At 43.5% G+C, this 19,429-nt stretch overlaps 1 long non-coding RNA gene across 1 annotated transcript; it reads left to right on the forward strand.

The window, feature by feature from the left end:
* Window positions 1-425: 425 nt before the first annotated feature.
* LOC115343368 lies at window positions 426-16,590 on the forward strand. Its single transcript, XR_003924094.1, has 3 exons — window positions 426-567; window positions 10,185-10,419; window positions 16,499-16,590. It is a non-coding gene; the product is annotated as an uncharacterized LOC115343368 (long non-coding RNA).
* Window positions 16,591-19,429: the final 2,839 nt, after the last annotated feature.

The raw sequence follows: 19,429 nt of genomic DNA on the forward strand, positions 1-19,429 counted from the left end.
TTCAGGATAGCACATGGAATATGGCAGGAAAGCGGAGTATTTACCTCACCAGAAACTTAAGTCTTCTCCCTGCTAGCATGCGTTTACACTTATTTTGAACACTGAGGAGCTGAACAACATCAAGCCTAGCTGTAGATAGATGAAAAAATAATACTGAAGATCCTGCCCTTCCTACAAAATCGACTTTCTGAATCAGAAGGTTTGAGACAAGAATAAAAACTATGTTATAGCAAGCAGGCCATGGCAGGTACTTTAGACCACTGCTTAAAATCCCTCGTTACTGTTTCTAAATACCGAGTCAGACTATAAATCTAAAGGGAATGACTATATAATTTTTACTGGAGCCTCTCAGAAAAATGGCTGAAGCTTGGCGGTCTCTTTTCAGAAAGAAGTGACATGAAGCAGCCACAGTTTAGGAGCTCTAGCAATGGTGCGAGCCTTACATTTCTGTGCCATCTCTTCGCAGGCCAAAAGGCGCTGGGCGCTCAGCGGTGTGAGTTGGGGCGCAGACTCGCACCGCAGGACGCGAGGTGCTGACACGGGAGGTGCCTCCGGACCGGAGCAGCGGTAACGTGTCTGGGGCTGAGCGGGAGGGACCGGGAAGGGGCCAGGGCTAAAGCAAGCCACGTCGGTTTTTTTTTAGGGGGGGTGGCTGGAATAAAGCTAGACACGAAGCGGCCACATCTCCGTCTTTCTGGTCTGTCTGACAAATTAGCTCGTACCTGCTTTTGTGTGGGGCAGCAGTGCCATCTCATGGCTGTCGGCAAGCACTGCAGCCGCCCCACGGCCCGGCGGCGGGGACCCGCCCGGTGCCCCTCGGGGGGCTCAGTCTCTGCCGCTTCCCCCCCCCGCCCCGCCACACCCGTTATTTCTGGCAATTACACACGTGACGATATTTTTCTGGAAGCGCTTCCCGCAGTCCCAAGAGGTCATCCTGCTCCCGTCAGCAGAGGGGTTACACGGCGCCTGCCACCCCCGGGAGGGCTGCGCAGCATCTCGCCAGCGTCCCCCCTCCTCAGCGTCCCCCTCCTCAGCATCCCCCTCCCCGCAGCATCCCCCTCCCCCCCGCAGCATCCCCCTCCCCGCAGCATCCCCGCACCGCCGCCGCCGCCGCCCGGGTACCAGCCGTGACCCGGCAGCCGCGCCCCACCGTGCCCGGCGCCCTGGTCTTTAACATCCCTCCTCCAGGTTTATAAGCTTCTTTCCTGCTCTTGCTACATATGAGCAGCCACTATAGCGCTTTTCCCCACGCCCAGCAGGAAAGAGGCAGGTGGGCTGTAGTGTCGTGCAGACAGTGCTCTAATTAAAATGCTCCTCGCTGGCATATACAGAAAGTTAAGAGAAAGAGAGACGAAAATACTGATTTCGGTTTGAAAAACGTTCAAAGCTCAACGTTTTTACAAAAGCTCAGGGAACTCTTCCGAGAGTACAGGCTAGTTAGTCATTAAATTGGTAGTTTATTTATTTTCAGAGAGAGAGAGAGAGAGGAGGAAGGGGGGAGCGCACAGGGGACACGTAGGAGTTGAAAGAGCACTCATGTTATTCACCATGCAGCCAGGAGCAGAAAATAAAGAGGCAATTAGAAGGTCAGAACCAATAATAATACACTGGCAACCCGCAGAAGCTGTAGAGCAGGTGTTTGTTCTCTTGGTATTTTTACTGCAAACCATCATTAAAGCTGTGTGACACCACCAGTTCTCATGCCACAATTATTTGCATGCAAATTTGACATCTTCAATGTGAAGACAGATTATATCTTCACTAATTTGGTCCAAGGCAAATTGTCACTATTTCCTTAAGAAAACACTGCTTTTCATGAGGAAATTATTGCGTGCCAACTGAGGGTTTTTTCATGAATTTAGCCCAGGCAACCAGACAGAATCATGCTTTTATTATTTACTTCCACTGTATAATCAGCTTTTCATTGAAGATGACAGCTTTCAGCCAAGAAAGTCCAATGTTTTTTCTCAGGGAAACAAGACAAACAGGAGGCAAAAAAATGTTGAGCTTTTCTGGGGCTGAAGAAAGCTGTTGGTTTTGCTGTTCTCCCTGTACATATACATAAATGTTCACACATATATGTATTCTAAGCGTGCATGTGGCCTCACTGAGAGCTAAGGACCCTGTGCACTGTTGCAAAGCAGGTCTAAAGCAATGATCAGAAAAGGCCCGTCAGGACTTGAAATGGAGAAATGAGGGCTGAAAATTCCCATGAGAAACACAGAATGGATGGAAGCATAATAGCTGTTGGTTTTATGTTTTTATTATGCAGGTGCTCTGATCCTCATAGTCTTCATCCTCAGGCTTAGAATGAAAGTGGCACATGGGGAGGGAGTCGCACTATATTATTCAAGCATTTCCCTTGTTTGGGGCTATCTGCAATGACCTCGGGCAGCCCCTGGCAGACCTGTGTGTCCCTGGCTCCCCAAAGATGCAGGCGTTCAGGTGCAGCCGGTGCTGGGCAGGAGGCAGGGGCTGCGTGCGGTAGCAAGGGCGCGGGAGCCCTTGCCCTGTGGCACTCCAAAAGCAGCACGACATCTCCGGGTTTGTGCCTTCAGGGTGGCCATCACAAGACAACTTTTATTACAAAAGAGTCAAGTCTGTAATTTCTACGTATTATGTCCAGGATGTCTATGCTTTGCTTGGCTTTGGAGCCGAGGCTTATGGCTCAGCATCATGGTTAAATACATAGTTGTGATGAATTGTTCAAGGACAAGTTCCTAAACCAACCCTCCCGTATAAGTATTGCCCTGCAACAAAATGTGCCACCTTCCAAGAGGTGAAATGGGGGGGGGGGGGAGAAGCGGGGAAAAACTGTTGCTGCCAGAACTGCCTTTGCTTTCCCTTCTTTTCGGTGCCCTCAGGGTTTTTCCCACGTGCTCATTATAAAGTGACTTTTCTTGCTATACCTAGGAAGGGAGTGCCACCTTCTCAAAGCTGATGCCTTACAGCTCTCCTTGACCCCCCCAAAAGAGAAGGAGCCTCAGTTTCTCACGCTTGGTCCTTCCACAGGGTACCTGAATGTCAAGCCCTACTGGATCGGGCCCCAAGCCAAAAGCCCCTGGCCTTTGGCTGAGATCATGGAAAGTGTCGGTGCTGATGAGCGTCAGCTGCCGGGAGCCTCTGCTGCCTCTCTCCAGAGCTTTTGCGTTCATTTTTATCAAACCAGACAGCAAGGCATTGATCTCGCCTGTACACTTGAAGTGGAAGATGGAAAAATCTTAATGTTTCATTGTCTTCATGTTTAAAAGTGAAACCTTTTAAAGAAATGGGTCTTCACCAAGGATAAGAGAAATGTTTTTCTTAACTGCATAGCAACAAGCTATAGCTGCAATTATTTATATCGAGTATGAAATTCCCTCAGTGCTTCATTTATTTATTCAAAGCTATATTTTTACTCGCTTTTGTTTTCACAGATGGCTAAGCTAAGATGCTGTCTTGGGCTTAAATATCTACACAAACTTTGGCAGTCCCCACCAACAAACAAAAATAGATTAAAAAAAAAACACAGAAAAATTGCAGTTAAACTTGCAAAGCCCTCCAAAGAGCACAGCAGTACTTTTAACTAATTTAAAACTATGATTATCTACTGAGGAATTTAATGTAATTCTGTCATTGCAACATAGTATTAAAACAGCCTTTATGGGAACCACTGGTTGTCGACTGACAATTATAAGTGGGGTTTTATTTTTTTTTCTAATTCTTTTACAAAAGGCACAGGTTTATAATTTGATTTCAGCACTTGTTCCGAGTGCTTTACTCAGGGAAACTTTATTATTATTGTTTAGGAAAAGAAAGTTGAATACTTGCAATTGAAATGTACAGACTCAGCCAACACTGAGATTCAATTTCAATGTTTTCTCTCATGCTCTTTCAGGGTGAAAAAGTGTGGTCTGCTTTATTGTTGTTTTTGTTTAGTCTTTTGTGTAGTTCAGAAAACCAGTGTCCGTGGGGATGTGCTGCCCTGGCACAGGTGTGCCGAGCGTGGGCACATGTTACCCTGTCCATCTACACGGGGAAATGACCACTTTCATATCCAGCCCAAATTAGAACCTGTTCATTTTTCACTGCATCTGCTCTTTAAGGTGTTACCTTACAAAGTAGCTGAAATTCCCAGGTATTTCCAAAGAACGATTTGGGGTTTGATACCATTTTGCATTTGGGGACCATAATTTAATCGACTTTTCCTCCAAAATAAGTATCACACTCCTATGTCAACAGTCTTCATTTGCTTCAACAGTAACATGTTTTCCTGCTGGTTTTTACCCTGTATGTGGTATTTTGATGATGGGCACTGCTTCAGCTGGCGATAGATGCCCTTTTTCTCAGGCAAACTCAGCTTTCTACCAATGTAGAGTGTTATTTAAAAGTAATACAGAAACAGGATGGATTTGCCCGGACCCAGGAGACCACAAAGACTGTAGACCAGTAGTACAGGCGTATGGTCATTACTATCTCTATAGAGCAGATATTGAGGAGGTGTCTTTCATCAGATGAGAGGTTCCTTCCTCATCTGGTCCTATCACTGACCTCCATTTTTGATGCAACATATTTGAGCTCTGGAAAAAAATTCATCTATGTCTAGCATTAAGATCAACAAGCGGACTTCAGTTTGAATGAGTCTCAAGGTATGTAACAAGTGTGACAGACAGGGACTCCTGCAGTGTACGAGTTATTTTGGCTCTGCTGCCTAAAGGTGCCGAGAAACCTGCTTTGCCTCTCTCTGGCTCAGTTTCCTGAGCTGTAATATTGGATTAGGCCTCCTTTGAAATCTGCCAAAGGTGCAAAGATGACTTTTATGGACCAGGTAGTAGAAAAATACCAATTCAAAGCCATGTTCACCATTTAAAATAAAACACATTGAGGATGATTCAACTTCCATGAAGGGCTCACGAATGGGTTACCGTTCTGTCTAACACAACCTCTGTGCCAGTGCTGTAGCGCTCATCAGTCAGCATGAGAGCGGCTGCCACAATCAGAAACAATTACTCACTTCTATTGCAGCTCCAAACAGAGAGAATAACGAATACTTTTCACCAGCTCCTGCCACTTTATGTTTTCATATCAACCAGTCAATCAGACTCTGTATAAAACAGCATGTGTCTGTTCATTAAGAGGAGAAAAAGTTGATTGGTACCAGAAGATGAGTGCAGAGTGATTTAATTGTAGCCCTTTGGTACATCTGTGTTAGATATATTAGGCACTTAGACACTCCACACTGACAGCAACAATGGGTATTATATTGGAATAATACGATTTTTAAAGCTGTACTTACACACACACAAAAAAAAAAAAAAAACAAAACCAAAACCCTTTTGATCTCTGTGATTAAGTATTCCAGGTAATTTCACATCATCAGTTAGTCTTTCTCCTAAACCAGACTGAAAGCTGTTAACTCCCCTCTTCTGCACAAGCTAGCTGATCTATAAATAAAGAATATGTTCTTACAAAGAGAGTGTTCTTATTGATTGGCGAGATGTATTGTTACCATTTCATTACACTTGATCGTTATACGCTTCTTTCCTGCCAGAATTTTTTACTCATCACCAAGTTAGAGACTTGCAAACTTTGTGAAGGCATCCCCCCTCAGTAGGTAGCTGGGAGGGATGTTGTCTCCTGGCCAGAAGCAAGGTTCACCACAGTGAAATTACTGGCAATGAGCCATTATTTTACTGTTAAAGCCTGTCATCTGAAACCCACCCTGGATTTTCTTAACTGGGTTTCTCAGAGTACTGTCACTATTCCAGTCTTCTGGAAACTGTGAAAGGATAGTCATAACAGGACAGTTTTCCGGAAGGATAAATTGTGGACCGCGGTTTCTTAAGGAATTGTAGGCACCAGTCACCTATTACCTTCAAACAGAGGAAAAAAAGGCAAATCAGACTTGTTTTCTATTGCTGAGTGAGCATGATTCATGATCTTTTTAATGGCATTTTAGTTATTTAAATCCCAGAGACAGCCCACTTGGGAAGCAGCTGCGGAGTGGCAGATCTGTAAAGGACAGGAGCTCAAGGGTCTGCTCTGGAGGCAGCTCGGCGTTGAGCAGTGCAGCTCTGATATCCCTCAGCTCAGCCTCTCTGCCAGCACCGTTTCTTGCCAGGCTGCTTCAGCATGGCCATTAAGTTTGGCCGCTTCTGTACTGCTCGCTTTGCCAACTTCTCCACATTACTGCAGGTGTCTGAATCCATACAGTCTCCGATGAAACCCAGCGCTCCTGAAAAATGGGGGCATCTCAGAGTTCGTCTTAAGAAGAAAAACCATGTTCCTCTAACGCCAAAAGTCAAAGATAGTAGAGCACTTATTATGTTTTAAAAACATAACTTTATAACCCATTTTCAGGATTATTAAAATTTCCTGGGGAGTGTCCACATTTTCTTTTTTTAGCAATGCTTAAAGCAGGACCAGATTAGGATGCTGGAAACAAATACCCTCAGCAAAGCACAGGTGCTTTCTCCAGCCGCTGTCTTCCTAAGGACCAGGGGCAGTCCTGGTCCCAGAGCAGAGGGCAGCTCCTTCCACGTACCTGCCCGGATCCTGCATCAGGGACCCTGCCCCATCCTTGCTCTGGGTTGGAGGGCCCACATACTACGGCGTTGCTGATGCTTTCCTCTATGGGCAGAGGGCTTGGGGAGCATAAATCCTATGGGAGCATGAAGCCCTACAGCCCTAAGAAGAACAAGAGCACAGGTAGGAATACAGGTACAATGTGCCCGAGACCACCCTGGGAAGCCACGTGGCTGCCTGCCACCCCCAGCATGGGCCGCAGTGTCTAGCTGGCTATGAGCATTGAGCCATCTTTGTTAAGGAGCCAGCAAGCTTTCGGATCCTGCCCTAACAATCCCAAATGTATCATTATGAGAAGAGCATGGCTGAGTCTCTTTTATTGTTTCCGTTTGAAATGTATTCTGCACTAAAACATTTTTGTGGGGCTGGAAATTCTTTACAGAATCTGCTAATTATTTTCACAATCTACAGTCTGCTCTTACATTTCTAATTGTAACTATTAATCCTCACTCATCTACATGTCCTAGATCTGTGCAAGGCAATAACGCATTTTATGCTCAGCAGCACCGTGCCTCTTGACTCATTTGTCAAAAGGATTATTGTACAGTCGGTGCTGAATGTGAGGAATTAGCTGCATAAACTTGGCCATTAAAAAGAATGCCTGTATATTACCTGTGCTGGGCATCGGTATGTGCACAGTAATTCCCTCCTCAAATATGCAAACACATCTCACTGGTTTCCATTAGATTCATACATGCTGCAAACAAATTTGGAAGTGATTTGAATGCAATTTCACCTTTGTGTCAACTCAAATGGTGTTATAATTGTAATTAATAAGGACTGGACTTGACTTCAGTCTCTTGACTCATATTTGGTTTCCTAAGGAAATTGTTTAATCCATTTTAAAACATGGCAAGTACAGAATATGTTCCGTTGTTTTCAAAAAGTGGTCAGGTAGCTACCTACAAATATTGACACCAAAGGTCTGACAGATATTTATAATTAACACTCGTCAACTCTGCCAAGACAAGACAGCATCCCTGCCGCTGCCTTCGGAGGCAGGGAAGAGCAGTCAGAGCAGAGTAGTATCCATTTCCCTTCGACTGTGTAGGAATGATGTGCTTTCCAATCCTCTCTTACAGCAAAGAAATTCCTCTTTTCTGTCTAATGAATGTTGTCTACCCAGGCATCTCTGGACAGTTTTCAGTGAGGGTTGTTTGATGGTGAAATCCATTAGTAGATGCCTTATCAGAACAGCAGCTGGCACTGCCCCTACCCTTACTGCCAGAGACAGCAGCCAAATATTTTCTGTTGGCAAAGTATGAAGAAGTCTACTGAAGCATACATCTATACTAAAATTTGGCCCATTATTTTCATGGACGGCCCTCAAGCTGCCCAAAGGTCTGTTCACTTCTTGGCTTATGGTTATTCACATTCATCAAACGCGTTCTACAAGAAGACCACTGGGAGAAAAATGGCAGAGAAGACGCTTTACTAGTTATGTCCTGTTAGTCCCAGCTGCATCGTGGCCAGACACAGCCAGAGCCTATGTGCCTCATCCTAGGAGTGCAGTTGGGGTTCAAAGATTCATCTTCTCAAGTCACACCACAACCACTGCTCCAGCCTCTTGCACAAATAAAACATCATGTCTCAACGCTGGCTCACTGAGACATGTGTAGGTCAGGCTCCTCACGCCCAACCCACCATCACCGATGGCCTGGTTTCTCCTGGGGTTTCCCTTGGGCAGTGTGGCTTTCCGTTCCTCCTGCTACGCTATAGCCTCCTCTGACAAAGACGGTGAGAATTCACCCACCCCCGAGCCCTGTGCAACTAGCCCACTGCTAACCTCGTGTTCGGAGCAAGCTCAGCCCTTGTTTCGGATTGGGATGCTTCAGGAGTCAGTCTGTTAAATTCATTCCTCTCCGAGTGGTCCTTTTGGGCTGTGCGGGGACAGGGGACAGTCCCACCAGGTGAGGATTCCTCTGGGAGGAGGTACAGAGCCACGTGTGCCAGTTCTCTTAAAATGCCATAATATTTGTACTACTTGATGTGACGTGAGTTGCTGTGGTACTCTCACAGTCCGACTTGCTTGCCACCAGGGCAAAATCTCTTCCAAGACTTTGTAGCTGGTTTAAATGTGGAAGGACAAAATCCTTTCCTTCTCCGCTATCTGGCACAAGCTTTCATAAATGATTATGCTTATCCTGCTAAAGCCTGCAGATACATCAGGCTGAAGATTAGTATATGTGTACAGGTAATTGGGGTGGCATGTTCTAATGGGAAACGCTTGATTAGAAGAAGCTTTACTCAGGAGACCAGAAAACAACCATTTTCTGAAATAAATCAGATCTTGCAAGAGGAGCATTTTTGTCCCATCACACCTGCTGATATGCAGGAGGCCACCCAGACAGAAGCTGTCACCGTACTGGCTGACAAAGGTGACACAACTGTAATCTGAAATCCAGACTGGATTTGCAGATCTGCTTCTCTGCTCTACATCTGCTTTCCCGTCTCACCCAAGCCATTTAGCTGCTTGCTTTCTATTTCAAAAGGTAGCATTTATTCTAATTCTTTGTTCGCATTCACCCCATTAAGCTTCCGCTTTCAATCATCAGCCGCCGAAGCACTTGGCTGCACCGCTAAGCAAGCCTCGGTGTCTGGCTCGTGCTGGAACAGCGGTGCGCCCTTCTTTATCACTTTGCTGACACTGGACTGATAAAACTTATCTTCTCTGGAGGCTGGTGTGGGGGAGGGGCCTTTAAAATAAGATGAATTTTTCACTGTGTAAAGATAGCGCTGTTCCAAGAAATAAGAATTGAGGTGGCTTTCGTCTGGCACGGTGTGTGGCCTCAGCCTGGGGACGGCACATGAGAGCTTCTGGGGGAACTGCTGAAATGCGTCAGAAACATTGTGTTATGCTGTATCATATTCATTTATTTTTCATTCTGAAGTTTTCAGCAAGTGTGCCAAGAAAGGTGGAACAGAAGTGCACCTATCTGTATTCAAAATAGCAAATGCATTTCTGGAATGAAGAGGAAGAAAGGTGCCTTCTGCAAGAAAATTGTAACAAGTTAAATACAAAACAGACAAAATAAAGTAAAAATTAGGCACGATATAGTTTATTGCCTGTCCCGCCCACCAAAAAATAAAAAAATTTAGAAAGGGAAAGACTGTTTAACACAGGCAAGCTAGATATAGGCTCACTTGTGAATTGACTCCTGGACGTCACCAAGGTGCGTGGTGTTACAGAGGGAGTTACAACAGCTATATGTGTATCTCCCTTGGGCTTCCTAACCCCCAGCTACCTGAAACCCCTTGAATAAACATCTATGTTTGTTCTTTAGACATGTGCTGATTTTTGGCATCCACACCAGTCCCTCAGGCCCTACTGCATTAGCCAGGTAGGACAGAGGAGTATGAGCACAGCGTTATGCCCAGCCCTCTCCAGGACTATCCTGGACAAATTGCCTATGGCAGGAGCTCCAGCTGGGGCATAAACTCAGACAAGAACTACTCTGCATTGGGATACAGCCAGCTAGAGAAACTGTTTCTGATGCAAATATGGGTCAATTTTGGCAAAAGTTGTAGGATTAGGTCCTCAGTAGTGTAAACAAGCTCAGCTGCAAGTCATCTGAGCTCCCTTCAAGTGGGTTTGAGCTCTGTTAACTTTTCCTCCGCAGCTTGGACACCTGCTCTGACCACCACTGAAGTGTCACCAGGTCTCTTACCCAGCTGCAGTGTCCTCACGGGGTGAGAGCCTGCCGGGAGCCTCATCTGAAGAACAACGCAGTACTGGGGTACCCAAGGAGTGCTAAAGGACATCCATCAGGAGAGTCTGATCTTGGAAACTTCAACAGCCTAGCCTGACATGATGCATGTTTATTCATCCTCTGCTTTCACAACACGCTAATAAAGGTAAGACAACTGTCAAAGTATAAAAGTATTACATTTGAAAATGGGGGGGTGAGGAGCTGTTGGTGTTATATGGTTTCAAAAAAAAAGGCTTTGTATGAGCAGTTGTTTCTGTGACAGATTTTTGATTTCCCCAGTCTTTACTGAACCCTTTCATTTCTCTTTTTCTTATTATTCAAAAGACCTTCTAGAAGAGCACATGTAATTTTTTTTAGTATGACGACAGGTTAGTGTGTTCTTATAAGATGCTCTTTGAATATGGGAATTTTGATTTTCTTTTCTTTAAAGGTGAGGATCACACCACCATTTTGTCTTTCCAGTTTGCTCTGCGCTATGAGCACGCGGAGGCAACAATTTCACTGTGGCAGCTTTGGCTTCCCTTTTCATTTGTCTTTATGCTGTCAGTGCTTCCTTAGAAAACAAGCAAAGCCCAAACAAGAAAATGCATGCACCTGTGGGCAAGCCATTGTTGCTGGGTTGCAGGGAGGAGGGAAACCAGGTGCAAAAGGTCAGCATGTGAATGATGAGGGCTCGGAGGCTGTAAAGGAGAGTCCCACAGCCCAAGGGAAGGTTGGCTGGGCAGGGTGGTTTTGGGAGAAGATGGAGATTTCGTGCTGGCGTAGGCTGGAATGGCTGCTCTTCTCTCTGACTGAAGGTCTCTTCTTTTTTCTGTGAGTTTTATAGTTGTAGTCTATAGCTTAGTAGTAGCCTAAAGCTTAAGGGTTTAGAAGACTAACTTTTCTTTTCTCTGCCTGTTCTTTGCTTGATTTTGGATGTTGTTCTTCCCATGCCCATGAACTTTTCTAAGCTATTGAGTTCATGTCCAACTTTCTAAGTTACTGGGTTAATCTTTCTTCCTTTAGAAAAGAATTAAAACCCCACAAAACTCTTCTAAGTGTTGTTTGTCAAGGGTGCTGCTGCTTTCTATCTTCATTTAAGGCTTCCTGGGCTCAAGACTTTAGGTGTCCTCTGAATTCAAAGAGCAGAAGAATCTGTAACATGGGAAGGTGCAAGGGTTTTCTTTTTGTTTATGAAATACCTAAAGTAGATTATGCTCCTGCAAAATTACCATCCTAAGGAAGTTGTCAATTTTGAGGTTAATCTCAGCTCTTCTTTTCTTTAAGGAAAAATTTCTAAGTGTGGATATAAATTCAGAAATCCTTTTGGAAGCAAAACTCCTGCAAGAGTCCTCAGCTAGAACTGAGAGACTTTTCTGTCCTCCCTAAATGTGAATAACTGAATGTGGTGAAATTTGAAAGTTGAAGCTGTTACAGCCAGATCTTTAGGATACAGAAGATGAAATATCTTAGTTTGAGTTAGTCAAGGGATTCACGGCTTTTTGTTTAACATACAGCTGCATGGGCTATTAGAAGTGGAAACATATGGAACCATAATTGAAGAAAAATCCTTTTTCCAGTGATAGGATCAAAGACTTTTGGTCTCTGCTTAATATGTAATAGCCTAAGTGGTGCATCTGTTCAAAAAGCAAAACAGAAAACTGCAGACAGAGGCAGTGTTATCATTAATTTTATCCTTATTATTTTTATAAATCTCATATTTAAATCAAAACAAAAGCAGCATTGCAGCATTTTTTTTCCTGTTTACATTTTAACTGTTTGTCCTATTGATACAAAGGTGGGTGGGTGCTTAGGAAGCAGGCATATTAAATTTTTTATATGGCCTTTAGGAGAGCTAGGAATTTTTTCCTCCTTTGTCAAGGAAGAAGAAATGTTGTAACTTTACAAGTGCTTAAATTGATCTTATGAAATATTAAGCATGAGTAAACTGAGTTTTTCAAACCCTTTTTGGTTGACCAGTGATCATCTCGGGTTCTGTGCTGTAGGCAAATTATTAAAAAATGAATAAAAAAAAATATACATTGATCAGGACTTAAAACTAATGGACCACTGCTCTGCTGGCATGCTGCTCCCACACCTCCCAGCAGGGTTAGGGCAAACACAGCATTTTTGAAACTTCATTTGCAGCAAGGTGTTTCTTTGCTGTTTTGGCTTTTTTTACCAGTTTCTGACTCCGAGGTCAACCCTTGTGATAGCCATAAAAGCATGATGCAGAGAGTTGTCATGGCACCTCAGTAGTGCAATAAAGCTAAGAAGGGGGTGTGTGCACAAACCCACGCATGGAGAGCACAGAGGTAGACAGAGAGCACTCGCAAGCTGGAGTTAGCTCAGCAGGAGTGTACCGTACAAAGCCAAATGTCACCGTGATCCAAAGCGTTAACTGTGGCGGGTATGCAACCTGCACCCACCGCTTCCCCGCGGTGTCCCTGCAGCACCGTTCAAGGAAAAGCAGGACAAGCAGGACGGTCTCCAATTCTTTGCCGCAGGTACTTGATAGGCTTTGACTTGTGATGTACCAGTACGTTTGCCTCTCTGCAGAGACACCCCAGGCTTTTGTGGTGGATTCTGTAGCCCATTATCAATGTTCTGTGCCAAACTCTCCCACCAAGACCCGGTGGCAGCCAGAGGTGGAGCTGCTTGCAAAACCTCAGCTTTCTTACTCTGGGAAATAAACATTTGAAGGGAGAATACTAGCGATTTCTGAAACAAAGTTGAGATTTGCTGATCCTAGTCTCAGCCAGATGTGGACTGGCAACCAGATCACATCTCCCCACTTATATTTTACTTTTTCTGAAGCGTTTTTTCAAGCAAATCTTCCTGCCTATGCAGAATGTGACCTCCTTGTATGCAGGAAGACTTGAAAAATATTTTGCAGCCCTGAAATGGCTCTGTATTTTCCCTGCAGATGAACAGAAGCACGAATTTCACCTGGCTTTGCCACTTAGTGCAATTGTGGTCCTGTGGCAGTGTTTTCCAAAGGACTGTTTCCACCTGCTCACACAGTCACATTTTATCTACTTAAAAATAATCCCTAACTTCATTCTGACTAGCATATGCTCAATTGTACTGCCATACAAAGTAAACCAACCAGGTAAAACTAGCACCTAAACACACTGAGCTTTCACTAACTACAGTTTGCAGAAAGATCTGGAGAGGTTGAATTGCTTACCCGAGTTTACAGGCTGTGTCTGCAGCAGAGCCCAGAGCACAATTCCACAACACCGGCTTCTGCTCTCCCTGCAGCGCTCCTTTCTTCCCACCAATGCATACAAGATGAAGAAGCAGGCAGCAGAGGATTGCACATGCTCTTTCATATTGACTTTCAGGTTGCAAGATTGAAGGAAGCTCTCATAAGTTGATAGAAATAAGTTGCAAGAGAAAGTTTTGGAGTCATTGCAAATTAGGAAAAAAAGCATTTTACTTCCTGAAATTCCTTTAGTTTGATCCCAGGGAAAAAAAAAAAAAAAGCTTTAATACGAGTGTGTTCAAGAAACTACATATACGTTTTTCAAATACTGCAAAGTAATATCTGCCTTTCAGGAGAGATAGGATTTTGTTTCTCAAAGTCAGCATTTTCCCTTATTCATCAACACAACTTCTTTGCTTTATTTTTAATTTTTATTTAGATTATCTCACTTGCATTTTGAAATATTCCATATCAAAATCTTTTTTCCCAACTTTTTCCCTTTTTCTAGCTTCTGTTGCAGAAGTATAAAAATAAATCAAAAGCCAGAATTTGCGGTGCTTCGACTGTAATAAGCCTCACTCCTTTCCTCTTTCTCTGTCTTACACTTGCTGTGAAAGTGTTGCTGAAATGACCTAACTTGTAGGATGCTTTCTGTGAGATAAAAGGAAGGGAAGAAGTGAAATTGTGAGATGAGAGCTAGATGTATTGCCAAGTACATTTTTCCTGTGGAACAGGATAAGTTAGCAAATGGGGACCTTTGGGGTGGATGTCCAGAGTTCAGGAAAGAAAAACCGCATCCCAGTGTGCCGTGCTTACAATGTAAATAGGATTCATGGTAGCTCTGCCACCAGGAAAACCCCTTCATTTCTCATGAGTGTTGGTCCCCAGATGCATAGCCTCAGGAGAGATCCCTAATGGACCATGCTGTGTGTCATGGTCTCTGTGATAATGGCTTGCATATTCTAGCCAAGTGATGTTTTTAGCTTAGATAAACCTACCGACTCTTTTTAAAGTATTGTACCACTCGTCTTGAGGAAGTAATTGCTAGTGGCAATAGATCCTTATACTCACACACAGCTTGCCAGAAGTGTGGTTTTATTTCTTTTGTGACCTGCTTTTCCGAGTTATTCATGAAGTAACTCAGGATCTGCGTGCTACTCAGATGCACAAGCTGGTTCGGTGAGCAAAACATAGAAGCATGTGCCTGCATGCAACGGGGCATGTTGTTCTGCACAGGAGGATGGGAAGAGAGACCCTTGTGAGAGGTATCTTTCCAATCTACCATCTGCGGTGTTGAGGGTTTTTTGATCCCGCTTAATGCCTGGATAGCTAACAAAGCACTAACAATTTTGCTGACCCTTCAATCAGAGCAGACATTCAGGGAAAAAAACATTTATTATGAAGTGTAGAGGTGCTGAGCTATGGCATGAGAGAAAGAGTTTTACTGAAGTTGTATGAGACAGGGCTTAGATGCAGCACGCCTGTCAGGTGGTAGTAACGGCTTTTGTCTGTTGATGATGATTTTTCTGAATCGAGTCTCAGCAAATTATTCTACTGAATATATTTCATTCCTCTCTAAAAAGTAATGTGACACTTGCGAAATATCTTTTGTTGTCTCTTAAAAGCTACTGTGGTTAACTTGAGAAATCTGTGTTTAAATATGATAGACTTCTGAGTCTATACGGGTAGCTTAAGATGAAGCAAATAGGAAGCTATTTAATTTACGATTTTGATTCATGCTGTGGACAAACTAGATGTTTATTCCAGGTGATCTGGAAGTGAGGAACAGCCCTGACTCTAACAGTACAAAAAATATTTTCCCCTCTTTGAAGCCTGTTGCCACACACCAAGTTTGAATATCCATCTTGTAATGATATTTCATGCTTTGAAATATGACAAAGTCCATGATCACTAGTTGTGATTTCTGACAGTAAAAAGCAAAAAAGATTGACATTTGGTACGTTGTGGATCTTTGTAAGCCAAAAATTTCAAGCCAAAATCACTGCTCAGCTGAAATATCCTTGGATAAGCTAGTAATGTTTTCAGCAACAGCATTGAAAAAGTGGATTTGACAACTCTTAAAATTACAAAAAACCTAAAAAGATTGCAAGAGAAAAGTCCCCTGTGCTTTTTGGAACAATTATGGTAGGCTTGTGTGTAGTTTTGCCACATGGTTTCTTCTGCTTTCCCAAAAAGAGAACAAAAATATTAGACTTGTTCCCAGCACAGATCATCATCACAAGGGTTTTAAGTGACTGGTCTGTAAAAATGAAGAACATGCAATTTACAGCTTGGTAAATCAACAGTCTCATAGGCACACCTAAACTCCATTATGACTTGGGAAAGGAAGTGAATCATAGTAGCACCTTCGAGTCAGAAAAATATAAATGACTGCTGCAGGATTAACTTTTTTTTGAAGTAAATTAAGTTAACAATAGTTTATTCTCTTCTCTTAATGCTGTTAAGCCTCTTAGGAGCTTTCTCTTCTGCAGAAACCAAATGTTTAGTTTCATTAAAGGGACTTCAAATTCTGTATTCTATCAGTAGGGATATTATTTTTTGTAATGTTTTGCCAATTGTTTCATTATGTATTTATACAATTCACATTTTAATTTCTGAACATCCTTTATCTGTTGCCACACCGGAGAGTTTAACTAAAGCTGGGAGGATACAGAGATTTAGCCTTTTGTAATGAAGAAAAATATGTGTAATTCCTTTCAAAGAAAATAAAGAAGTACTAGGAGGTAATTTTCTCAGGGAATCACTATGGGGAAGTAAAGCTTTTTGCATTACTCCTTTGTCCTACAAATAAAGCACTTATGTGTCTTGGTGCAAAGTGAGTCCTGTAGTGTTGCAATTATGTGCAGCTAAAAGATTTTTGCCTGACACCAGGTTGCTAGGTTTAATCCAGCTGGGTCTGAGAGAGACCAAAATTCTTGTTTCCCTTCAGTCTGGGTCAAGCGAATTGGTGAAATCATCTTAATTAGGTGATGTAATGGGTGTCGGCCGCAAGCGGCGGGGACCGTTGTGGTTGCAGGTCTGCAGTGCCTGGAGAAGGCAGGTGCTGCTGTAGGGGAGCACGGGCTCGAGCTACATAATCATCCATTGCCCCACGTGCAAGCCGGATAGCCGTAGGTAGGTACACAAATATTCTGAATCATTTTTCTCTGGCTTTTTATTCCTTCCTATGCTGAACCTCCCCTACTGCTTCACTGCCTTCCAAGCGACAAGGGCTGCAACTGGTATTCCAGTGCTACTGTACCAGAACTACCGGACAAGGAATTACTGACACATTTCTTCTGCTATTTGATGCTTCTCTATGACTCTATTCAAACTTGGATTCCTCCAAGCATTCAGCAGCACCTGGACAAGGGCTGCTCTGAATGCCGGAAAGCTTGTGTATCTAGTGGATTAGAAGGTAATGCATGGGCTGACCATGATATATTGACCTGCATTAAAGAAATCAGCAATCTCGCAGAAGGAGCTTTCATCTCAAGTGTATAATCAGCGTGGCATCAGATCAGGTGCCAAGTAGAAGATGTTATGCCATTAAGTCAAAAATGCTTGATGGTGCAGAGATAAGTAGCTGTGCTCTCAGTTGCTTGCAGTGCAAAATTGAAACAGTGCATTGGTTTTGTAATGTCGAAGAACAGCTTGATAGGCACGGGTTCACAGCAAACTACAGATGTGCCTTGAAAAGCCTTGCACTGGGACCTTCCCACCTTTTATTGTGTTCAGAGTGCTGGTTTGACTCTGTGGGAATTTTCATCCTGTTTCAAACCTGCCTTAGCACAGATTTGTGACTGACCTGGGGAGTGGCAGCGGGGCTGGAAATGTAAGGAGCTTCCCAACTCCCACCAGTCCTTTCCATGCAATGGCTTTTCCCCAGGAATACAGTCAGTATCAGAAGATCCTCAGCACGGTTCGGTTTCTAACGATGTCCCATGCTAGGCTGCGCTTGACTTCACCGAAGTTTTGTTTTCTCTGCTAGGGGACTTAAAGGAAATTGCATTGTACACAGACAACAAAGATCATATTTCATAGAGCAGAGGCAGAAGACTCCTACAAATAATTCAGGCATTTAAAATCACATTAGAAAGACACCGTCAATCTTTGCTTAGTATCACTTCTGTCAATGTGTCTATCACTAAACCACACACAAAACCAGCATCCTTGGTCTTTACCTCTCTCAGTGGTGTCATTAGCATTTTAATGATTTGCCATGTTCTCGTTTCAGTCTGAATTTGGTCATTAATGTGCTGTTGTAAGTTAAGCTTTGGAATAATTCCTTTTCCATTTTGAAAATTTTATTTGTATTCAGCAGAGAGTCAGGAACAGAAGGCAGCCCTGTGTTTCTCTCACTTTTAGTAACTGCCGCTCAGGTATCCACTGCTGCCCTTCTCATGAGAAACTCACTCATGCTCTGACTTAAAGATGGGATGTCGGTGTGTTTGGAGGGACATATGAGGACAAGGACGTTCGGTCCCCTGACCCAGGGGATGAGCACTCTCCTTGCCGCAGAGTTTTAGCAGGCAGGAGGCAGATGCCGACAGGCATACATCTGAGGAGGGAGGGCAGAGAGGAGAGACCCCGCTGCACACCAGCTGCTGGGATGCTTTGGGATGCAGCGCAGAACCCAGCACTGCTTTCTACTCTGCCTTTCAAACCCAAACTCCCCAAAGGTACAGGGGTCATTTAACTTGGAAAAAGAATGAACTGTTCTTGTAAAAGCAATGATGCAGATGGCTACCTGTGGTAACTCCTCAGGGCGGCTGTGGGATCAAGACTTCTGCTTGGCCAACTAGGATCAGGTCTGCTAGTTTAGGCTGTTATACAGAAAACATACCTATCACCTGGAAGGGGATAGGGAATCACCAGCTTTATTAACGGTGGTTGCAGAGGGAAAATCACAGATGCTTGGTCTCCACAAACACATAATGTGTGAGCTTTTTGCAGTTACCGCAACAAACGTAATCAACCGCTGCCTCATTTGCACAGCAGATGGGTTATAATTCAACAAAATGAGAAGTGTTTTCCAGCTGACTGTGAAACTGTCCAGCAACTATGAAGGGCTTAGGTGCCCCAAAGTGAAGTAGAGATTGGAGGACTGAGAGGATAAGCCCTTCTGTTTTCCAGGCTGAACAGAGATACCCCAAAATTCCTACTACCCTGAAACAATTGATGAAGGTAGGATGGCAGGCAAAAGCCCTAAAACTAATTTGCAAGCAGGTAAAACTGGGTGACAGCTCTCTGCAGCTGACACTCAGAAGAACTGGAAGAAGGATGTTATAGAAATAATTTTGACTTGTGTGGTGTACATCATGGGAGAGGTACAGGTGATCATTGGAGGCGGGGTGCAAAGCTAACACAGAAATTAAAGTGATTGCTTTTTCTTTTAAGTAGTAGCCAGTGCATGCTTTTTTTCTTTTTTTTTTTTAATTAGGGCAAATGAAAAGATAAGCTATAGAAAATTATTTGCATTGAGAAGGTGAACAAGGGAAACAATATCTTCTTGAATCTGAAAGAAATTGGGAAGCCCATTAGCCTGTCTCTATGACATTGTTAAGCCTTTTTCTATTACATTTCTTTGTGTAATAGCTGCTCTTTTTGAACACAGTGGCATTTTTCATCTAACCTGACGATGATTCAAAGCATGCATGCATTCTACTTATAATATGAACCACTGCTCTTTCACCACAGGGTTCACATTTAAGATTAGACTGCTGTGATTTTCACTGCTGCTCTGGTTGAAGGTCATTTAGTTTAGGAAATGGAGAGGGCAGTTGCCAAAAAGTAATCTCGTCTCATTTTACCTGGCAGTTGGCTGTCAAGTTCAAATCATGGCATTAAAAACCACTGCTACAGCCTGCCTGTAGTCTAGTTTAAAAAAAAAAAAAAAAGTGGCTGAGACACACTGCAACTGTTTCTCAGTAAATTTAAATCCCAGCTTTTCCAGAATGTTTGCTTT

The sequence above is a fragment of the Aquila chrysaetos genome, chromosome 6 (genome assembly GCF_900496995.4).
Source record: "Aquila chrysaetos chrysaetos chromosome 6, bAquChr1.4, whole genome shotgun sequence".
Lineage (NCBI taxonomy): Eukaryota > Metazoa > Chordata > Aves > Accipitriformes > Accipitridae > Aquila > Aquila chrysaetos.